Source organism: Aphelocoma coerulescens, chromosome 4 (assembly GCF_041296385.1).
Source record: "Aphelocoma coerulescens isolate FSJ_1873_10779 chromosome 4, UR_Acoe_1.0, whole genome shotgun sequence".
NCBI classification, from domain to species: domain Eukaryota; kingdom Metazoa; phylum Chordata; class Aves; order Passeriformes; family Corvidae; genus Aphelocoma; species Aphelocoma coerulescens.
Window position 1 is genome coordinate 60,048,087 of NC_091017.1, and position 7,493 is coordinate 60,055,579.

Sequence of the window (7,493 nt, forward strand, 5' to 3'; positions counted from 1 at the left end):
AAATCTGAAGAGCCCTAGACCTAGCATTTTCACAAAGAAGCATATGTAGTTCCTTGTTCACAGAATGATTCTGTCCCACTGTTTCTGTTTCATATATGAGTTCACTTTATTAATTTGACAGAAATTTTAATACAATTATGTATAACCTCTTCAGTATGATGCATCACAACATTTGAGAGATCAGGAGGGAACAAACAAGCAAAAAGATATCCCATGATCTTTTAATGAATAAGAATTATGTGGAACTGCCAAGATTTCACATGCTTTTCCAGGTATAGGGAATGGGAGGCTGGAGAGCAGCACAGTGGAAAGGGAACTGAGGGTCCTGGTCAGTGGAAAGTTGGATATGAGTCAGCAGTGCCCTGGCAGCCAGGAGAGCCAAGCGTGTCCTGGGGTGGATCAGGCACAGCATCACCAGCCAGGCAAGGGAGGGGATTGTCCTGCCCTGCTCTGTGCTGGTACAGCCTCACTTTGAATATTGTGTGCAGTTTTGGGCACTATAAGAAAGACATTAAACTATTAGAGAGTGTCTGAAGGAGAGCAACAAAGATGGTGGAAGAGGGGAAACAACGTGAGGAGCAGCTGAGGTGCCTCGGTTTGTTCAGCCTGGATAAGACAAGACTAAGAGGAGACCTCATTGCAGTCTACAACTTCCTTGTGGGGGGAAGAGGTGGGGCAGACACTGATCTCTTTGTGGCGAACAAATGATAGGACCCAAGGGAATGGCCTGAAGTTGTGTCAGGGGAGGGTTAGATTGGATATTAGGAAAAGGTTCTTCACCCAGAGGATGGTTGGGCACTGGAACAGGCTCCCCTGGGAAGTGGTTACAGCACCAAGCCTCACAGAGTTCAAAAACCATTTGGACAATGCTGTAAGGCACATGGTGTGACTCTTGGGGTGTCCTGCACAGGATCAGGAGTTGGATTCAATGATCTTGATGGGTCCCTTCCAACTCTGCTTATTCTGTGAGTCTATGTATGATAACACCTTGATTGCATACTTGGAGAAGTGTGCATCTTACATTTTAAATTAATTCTGCTTATGAGGTATGTTCTTAGAGATTTTTGTGTTTCTCTCTGCCTTTCCTCCTCAACTAAAATATGGAAAGATCTTCACCACAAAATCACAAAACTGCAGAATGTCTGAAGTGGGAAGGCACCTCTGTAAATCACCTAGTTCAGGTCCCAGATTAAGGCAGACCCTCTCACAGTAAACATGTTTTTCTGATGTTTCATTTAATTGCCTGTATCTTAGTTTGCAGTTGTTACCTCTTGCCCTTTCCTTGGCTACTACTGAGGAAAGTCTAGCTCATATTTACACCATCCAAACAGGAATATATACATATATTGATATTGCCCCCTTGGGGCATTCTCCTCTGGCACAACAGTCATCCCGAGCTCTGTCAGCCTCTCCTCATATAAAAGACACTCCCATTCCTTGATTGTATCTGTGACCCTTTGATGGACTAGATCCAGAATGTCCATTTCTCTCTTACAAAGACAGCACTTCAAATGTGTTTCAGCAGTGCTTATTACAGGAGAAGGATGACATCTCTTGGGCAGCTGGTAGGCCTTCTACCTATGTGGCCCAGGACACTGTTGGCCTTCAGTTCTGCAAGGACAGTAAGGTTAAGATATCTAAAGATATCTCCTGTTTAATAACTTTTCTTACAGACAGGAGATTGGGGCTGATATCTTTTAAATATTCTCAGATATATATGACTAACTGATTTCAATGACAATTTGGCACTTAGATATTTCAGAGAATGTGAACCAGCAGAAGTTTGTTTATTATCAGGCAGAAAGTTATAGAAAAGAAGAAAATAGGGTCAGATCTCCATATTCCTAGACCCATGTTCCTACTTTACTAGATATATGTGACATTAATATAATAGATTTCAAGCTGCTGACATTATAATAGATATCTAAAGCTGACATTAATTCAGATGTACTTGTAATCTTGGTAAATTTGAAAGCAGAGGTATGATCAATTCCAAATGAAATAAAGTACCAAGAAAAACAACACCCCTATTTTTCAAGCAAACCATTTACATTGAGAGCTGTGCAGCAGCAGGAGCTCTGACCGAGGAAACACAAAATACAAAAGCTGTCACCTTCTCAAATATTTTTCTTTCATCTTGATTTCACAGAAGAAACTACATATGATTAAGGTAATACCTTTTTTATTAACTTGTAAGAATAACATCTTCAGAAACATTGCCTGTATGAAGAAACCCAGACTAAAACTAAAAGCTGGCACCACAAACATATACTGCAGTGAGAAAAATAATTACCAAATGTTTGTGCTGCTTAATCCAAAGGAAGAGACAATAAAGTGGCAGAAAAAAAGGAGTAAATTAAAACCCGTATGTATTAGAAATCCCTTCTCTATATTAACTACAATGTTAACATATTAGTGAATTTTATGTTTACTTGTAGAAAAGATCATTGTTAGCATAATTCACAAACCTCAGAAGAGTCATTAGGATGATATGGCTACTCTAAGGAAGCATTCATATGTTACTCAGAGCAAAATAAATTGTTACAGATGTATTCATATGCTGTAGTGAGTTTTGAGGATTGATTTACTTCTTCTAAATTCTCACTGTCTATACAGGCAATAAATAAATATGCAGTATGCATATGTAAGATAATATATGTTTAACAATAATTGCAGGATTGCAGGCAATTTATACCATCATAATTTTTGTCCAAGGACTTGATCCACTGAGGATTTGATCTTCCAACTCCCAGTAGAGAAGAAAGCATTTTTCCCATAGGAGAACACTGTGTTGAGACAAAAAGAAGATGCAAGGTCATGTACAATTCTTATCTTTGAAAGAAAACAATTTCAGAAGTTAAAAGCTGAAGGACTAAATAATAAATTCAGATATCATATTGTCATGACTGACTTTAACTCAAGTAAGCAAATTCAAGATTCAGCAGCTTTTGTAAACCTACATCCTGTCCAGGCGTCTCAGGTGACTTGGGTGTGCTATTGGAAGCGCGTAAGTATAAAATAAACACAATATCCTGTTCCTGTGATTATACATGCAATATAATAAAGGGAAGAGTGAAACAATAAATTAGAATAAATGTGAGAAGCAATGCTCAGTAACAGTCAGGAGACCAGATGAGTTTTGTAACCTGGACCGTAATAAAAGAAGGAAAGTAATGCAGGTCCCATTTATATTATTTGCTTCCTCTTTCATCTTTCCCCCCCTCCTGGAGGAAGCACTATCCTCCTCACCAGTCTCTGGAAATGGGTGGCAGTGTTGCAGTTCCATGGGAGATGGCAGGACAGTGTATTCAGCCCTCTCTGCTCCTTGCTCTTTTCTACTTCACTATGAATCCAGTCAGCAAGAGTACACCAGTTCTTCTGTAACTTTGTTTTAGGATCTGAGACCTAATTAGATGGAAGAAGAAGCACTAGGAATACTCGGGTGACAAGAAGATTTCCAATAACTGCAGTGGCAAAGCTCAGCTGGAACTACTCAGGTTCATTTTCAAGTTGAATGTATTAGTCTTGCATGTCAATGATGAGCAGCTGCCTCCCTCTGAGAGACCGTACTTTTAAGAGACTGCTAAAAATCTTAAAGCTGAATCCACTCCGAAGATATTAATTAGTTTGGTCCAAAATATTAGTCTGTCTTAATTAAGCCAATTCCATATGGACCAAAACAGGTTTGCTAACTGATTTTCAGCCTAAATGGAAGCATTTATATCTAGGAGTATGATATTAGAGAGACCCATTTAATGAAGGTGGTGATTTTCTCAAAAGATGAAGAAAGGGGGGAAAAAAACCAACACCTAGAAACAGAGTCCTGTATCTTTCTTTTTTGTTTTTAGTTACGTAGTTTTAGCCATGAAAGTGTTTTTTAAAATTTTTTACCAATATGAGCCAATAGCATTTATATATTGTGCTATGATTGAAAACTGGGATTTATTAATACATGCTCACGCAATCTTTCTCTCAAAATTACCCCCTTGTGAAGCAAAGGTGTAGATGTGTAGGATGTTTTCTGATTGTCTGTATTTCCACAGTGGGAACTAGAGTTCCTGGTTTATTACTACCGCTAAAAAGTGATTGGCACTTCAACAAAAATCAGTACAAAATAGCTATTTTCTCTCCAGCAAAAGTGGGGCAGTGAGATGCCACAGAATTTGCAGGGTTCTGAGTCTCCATCTCTCTGTGTATTTTCTGATTAATAATAGAAAGTTCACGGATACCTTCACAGTACCCATCTAGGGCAGGAGCATAGCCAAAATCCATTTCATTTGGGTGCAAATCTTCTGTATAGGATTTACAGTTCTTCTGACAGACTGAGGAGGCTGCATTAACTCACAGTTTGAACCGATTCTCTGTCTGCACATTTTCGTTACCTGAGAGAACAAAACTGCATTTATGACTTACCAAGTTCTTGTTTTCTTAAGCAAAACTGTTCATTTGAGGAAGAGGGAGAAGGAATTTCTACTTTGAAAGGAATATCCTATGTTTGTTAAATCTTTGAAAATTCACCTTCGTTCATTTAAAAATTAATCAAACAACCCTTGAGATGCTATTAAAATCCAATACATTGGTGCTATACACCTAATTATTTTGATAAGCCTACTGTTTTAAGAAGATACTTTACCTTTTCTTTTTTGTGTTTTGTTTAGTTACAGAAAAAACCCCACATTTATAGTGCCAGCATGGGTTCTAATTTAAGATGATCTTACAAGCACAGATTGTAAGCAAACAAAAAAAAAAGTCTTTTTAACCAAAACACATGGCCTTATGCACAGAAATACATTCAAAATGAAACTGGGAAACCACTGAAAAGCAGGTTTAACATATCCTCTCTCTTCAGTCCTTGTAGATTTTAGGAAGAATATGTGTTACACTTTGGGTCTGCCTGACCCAAAAAATTTTCATCATTGTTCATCCTGGAGGAAATATTCTGATCCATTGCATTAGCTGTTAAAATTGCTCACCAACGTTGCAGACAAATCTGCACAGCAGTATTGCAATAGCACAATTTTGTGTGATCATACCGGTCATGTCAAATCTCTAAAGGATATTTTTTTAAAACAGCTGTATGACTTATTTATGTTTTAAACTGCAGAATATTTCTCTCTTCCTAAAGCAAAAGAAGGAATAATAATATTAAAAGGTAATCTCCTTATGTCATTCACCAAATTTGCAATCAAAACTCTTTATCTTTGGAAATAAAAAAGATTTTGTGATTCACAGTAAAGGAGAAAATCACTAGCTCTGCTAATATGAAATAATTTTTGAAAGAATTACTGAAAAGGCTATGCACTTGAAATTTCCAGCCAATATGAATGGAATGGAGAGAGAAATCACAGATTACTATGAAAGGAGAAAGAACATTTATTAACAATTATGACTAAATAGATTTATCTGAAAATAGTCATCTTTCCATATTTAGGAACTGTCTTACTATTAAATGAGAAAAGAATCTAAAAATTACATAAATAAGTGACTATCATAAAGCAAGTATTACAGTATATTAAGGTGATAAAATAGCCTTCATTTTTCCTGCTTCTTTGACATGGTTCTGTCTTTTTCCTGATAGATGAAGAAAAAGGCAGACAAACAGATAATTTTTTCACTGTGTATTGCTGCTGACACTGAAGTGAATGTTTTTCAAAAGAATATAATTTTTTTTTCAGAGAGAACATGCCTACAGAAAGAAGATGTAAGGACAAAAGCAAGGAAGTTTCTTAGAAGGGGATTCCTCTCCACTTTCAGAAAATACTGGTTTGTATTCTGTGTATTCTGGCATCTAATTGTAGATGTATATTAAGTAGTTAGGAAGAGACATTCTTATAGAACCCGTAGAATGGTTTTTCTCTTGAAAATCAGGGGTTCCTAGTTTTTGTCTCTAAACTGTGTCTTCTTCCGATTCAGTGATATAATTCTTTTACTATTTGTTTCTACTGGGCAAAGTCCAGAGCAGTTTTTTTTCTTCTGTCTTTTCATTTTTTATAATTATTATTATTTTTCTCTGCCTTTGTTTGTTTAAGCCTTAAGTTATACCATTTATTTTTAGATTTTAAGTGACTAGTTCCAGGACTGTGATCTCTATATGAAGCTTGTCATGTACCTAGCACAAGAGGGACACCAAATAAGTAAGTTTCCAAATAAAATGAGTAAAAAAAATCAAGAAAACCCATTTTGGAATAAAAATACATGTAGACACCCTGCAGCTAGTGAAACCTAAGTTTCCCAGTGTCTTAGGGTCACTTTTGAAAATAGGAACTGACCACTTCTTAAAATAAAATGGTTTTAAATTGAAGATTACAATAAAGTATACCACTGACTGTCTTTTAAATACATTTACAATAATTCACATCCAACATATTTACATATTTAGCTTTTCACAATATTTCCATTACAACTAAGTTTATATTGTTAGGGATTGAAGAAAAGCACTGGAAAGCCATCATCCACACTCATGATAAGAAGGTCAGGGGCATAGTTTTGTTCTTGCCTCCTACTATTCCCCTGAAAAATCCAGAGTGATACATAGGCACAGGATTTTGATGGCTGAGATCTTAATGATAAGGATGTAGCAACAGGTCTTTGACACTGGCAAGAAAACCATATTCTATCACTATTTAGTTCACTAGTGCAGGAGTAGCCTTTGGATTTGTGTCCAGCTAATATCTCTATTACATCTATAATGATAAATATGATCATTTTGGTGTAACTTTTTTCCTGTTTCTTAATTTTTTCTTAGATTTCATTCTTTATTTGCATAGGATTCTCCACAAGTATGCAGCACAAGGGCCGCACACTTGATGACTGAGTTAACAGCTCTTAATTGTGACTGATGCAACAGAGTGCACAGCTTTATTCTTGACTTGATAAATGTTTGCAAATTTCAGATAAGAATATTCACTGCATATATTTAAGACATAGTTTTTACCTGTATGGAGTGAAACATATTTTCTGATGAAAATTCATGAGATGAAATATCATCTTCAGAAAGCTTGTGAAAAACGACCTGTAGTGTGAATCCTTCTTTCAGGATCCAAGTTTACATAGTTCCACTGGTGTACCCAGCCCATTTTCAGTGACAAGGAATGTACAATGATATGTGTACCTTTCCTAAACCTATTGCGTGCTGCATCTCTTCACTGGCTTTTTTGCTGCTGGGAATAAGGGCTTGGGGCACAGAAAACAGTGAAGTACCTGGATACTGTACTTGTTATTTTAAAAATATGTATTTGTAGTTTCTGTGTGAAATCTGAGTTCATGATTTTAAGTGCTTCCTCTAAGAAATCTGAAATCCCTGAGGTGCTGTTTGTGGCAATGTCTAGAAATAATTTTTATTTTATTTTAGAGCACAGCAACTCTTAAAATGGAGATTAGGGTTTTTATTCTAATGGCAGCTGTATCAATGCACTTGGTTTCATATATTAATGGCAAAAAACTGGTGGTGTTGCAGGAGAACAGGCTAAAATACAACGGTCAGACACATCACC

The 7,493-nt window shown here is 36.6% G+C and overlaps 1 long non-coding RNA gene across 1 annotated transcript; it reads right to left on the reverse strand.

Moving 5' to 3' along the window:
- Nucleotides 1–2,225: 2,225 nt before the first annotated feature.
- Nucleotides 2,226–4,372, reverse strand: LOC138109106 (uncharacterized). The gene is made up of 3 exons (XR_011150273.1): nucleotides 4,230–4,372; nucleotides 3,250–3,405; nucleotides 2,226–2,786 (listed from the first exon to the last, which is right to left on the reverse strand). It is a non-coding gene; the product is annotated as an uncharacterized lncRNA (long non-coding RNA).
- Between the last annotated feature and the right edge of the window lie 3,121 nt (nucleotides 4,373–7,493).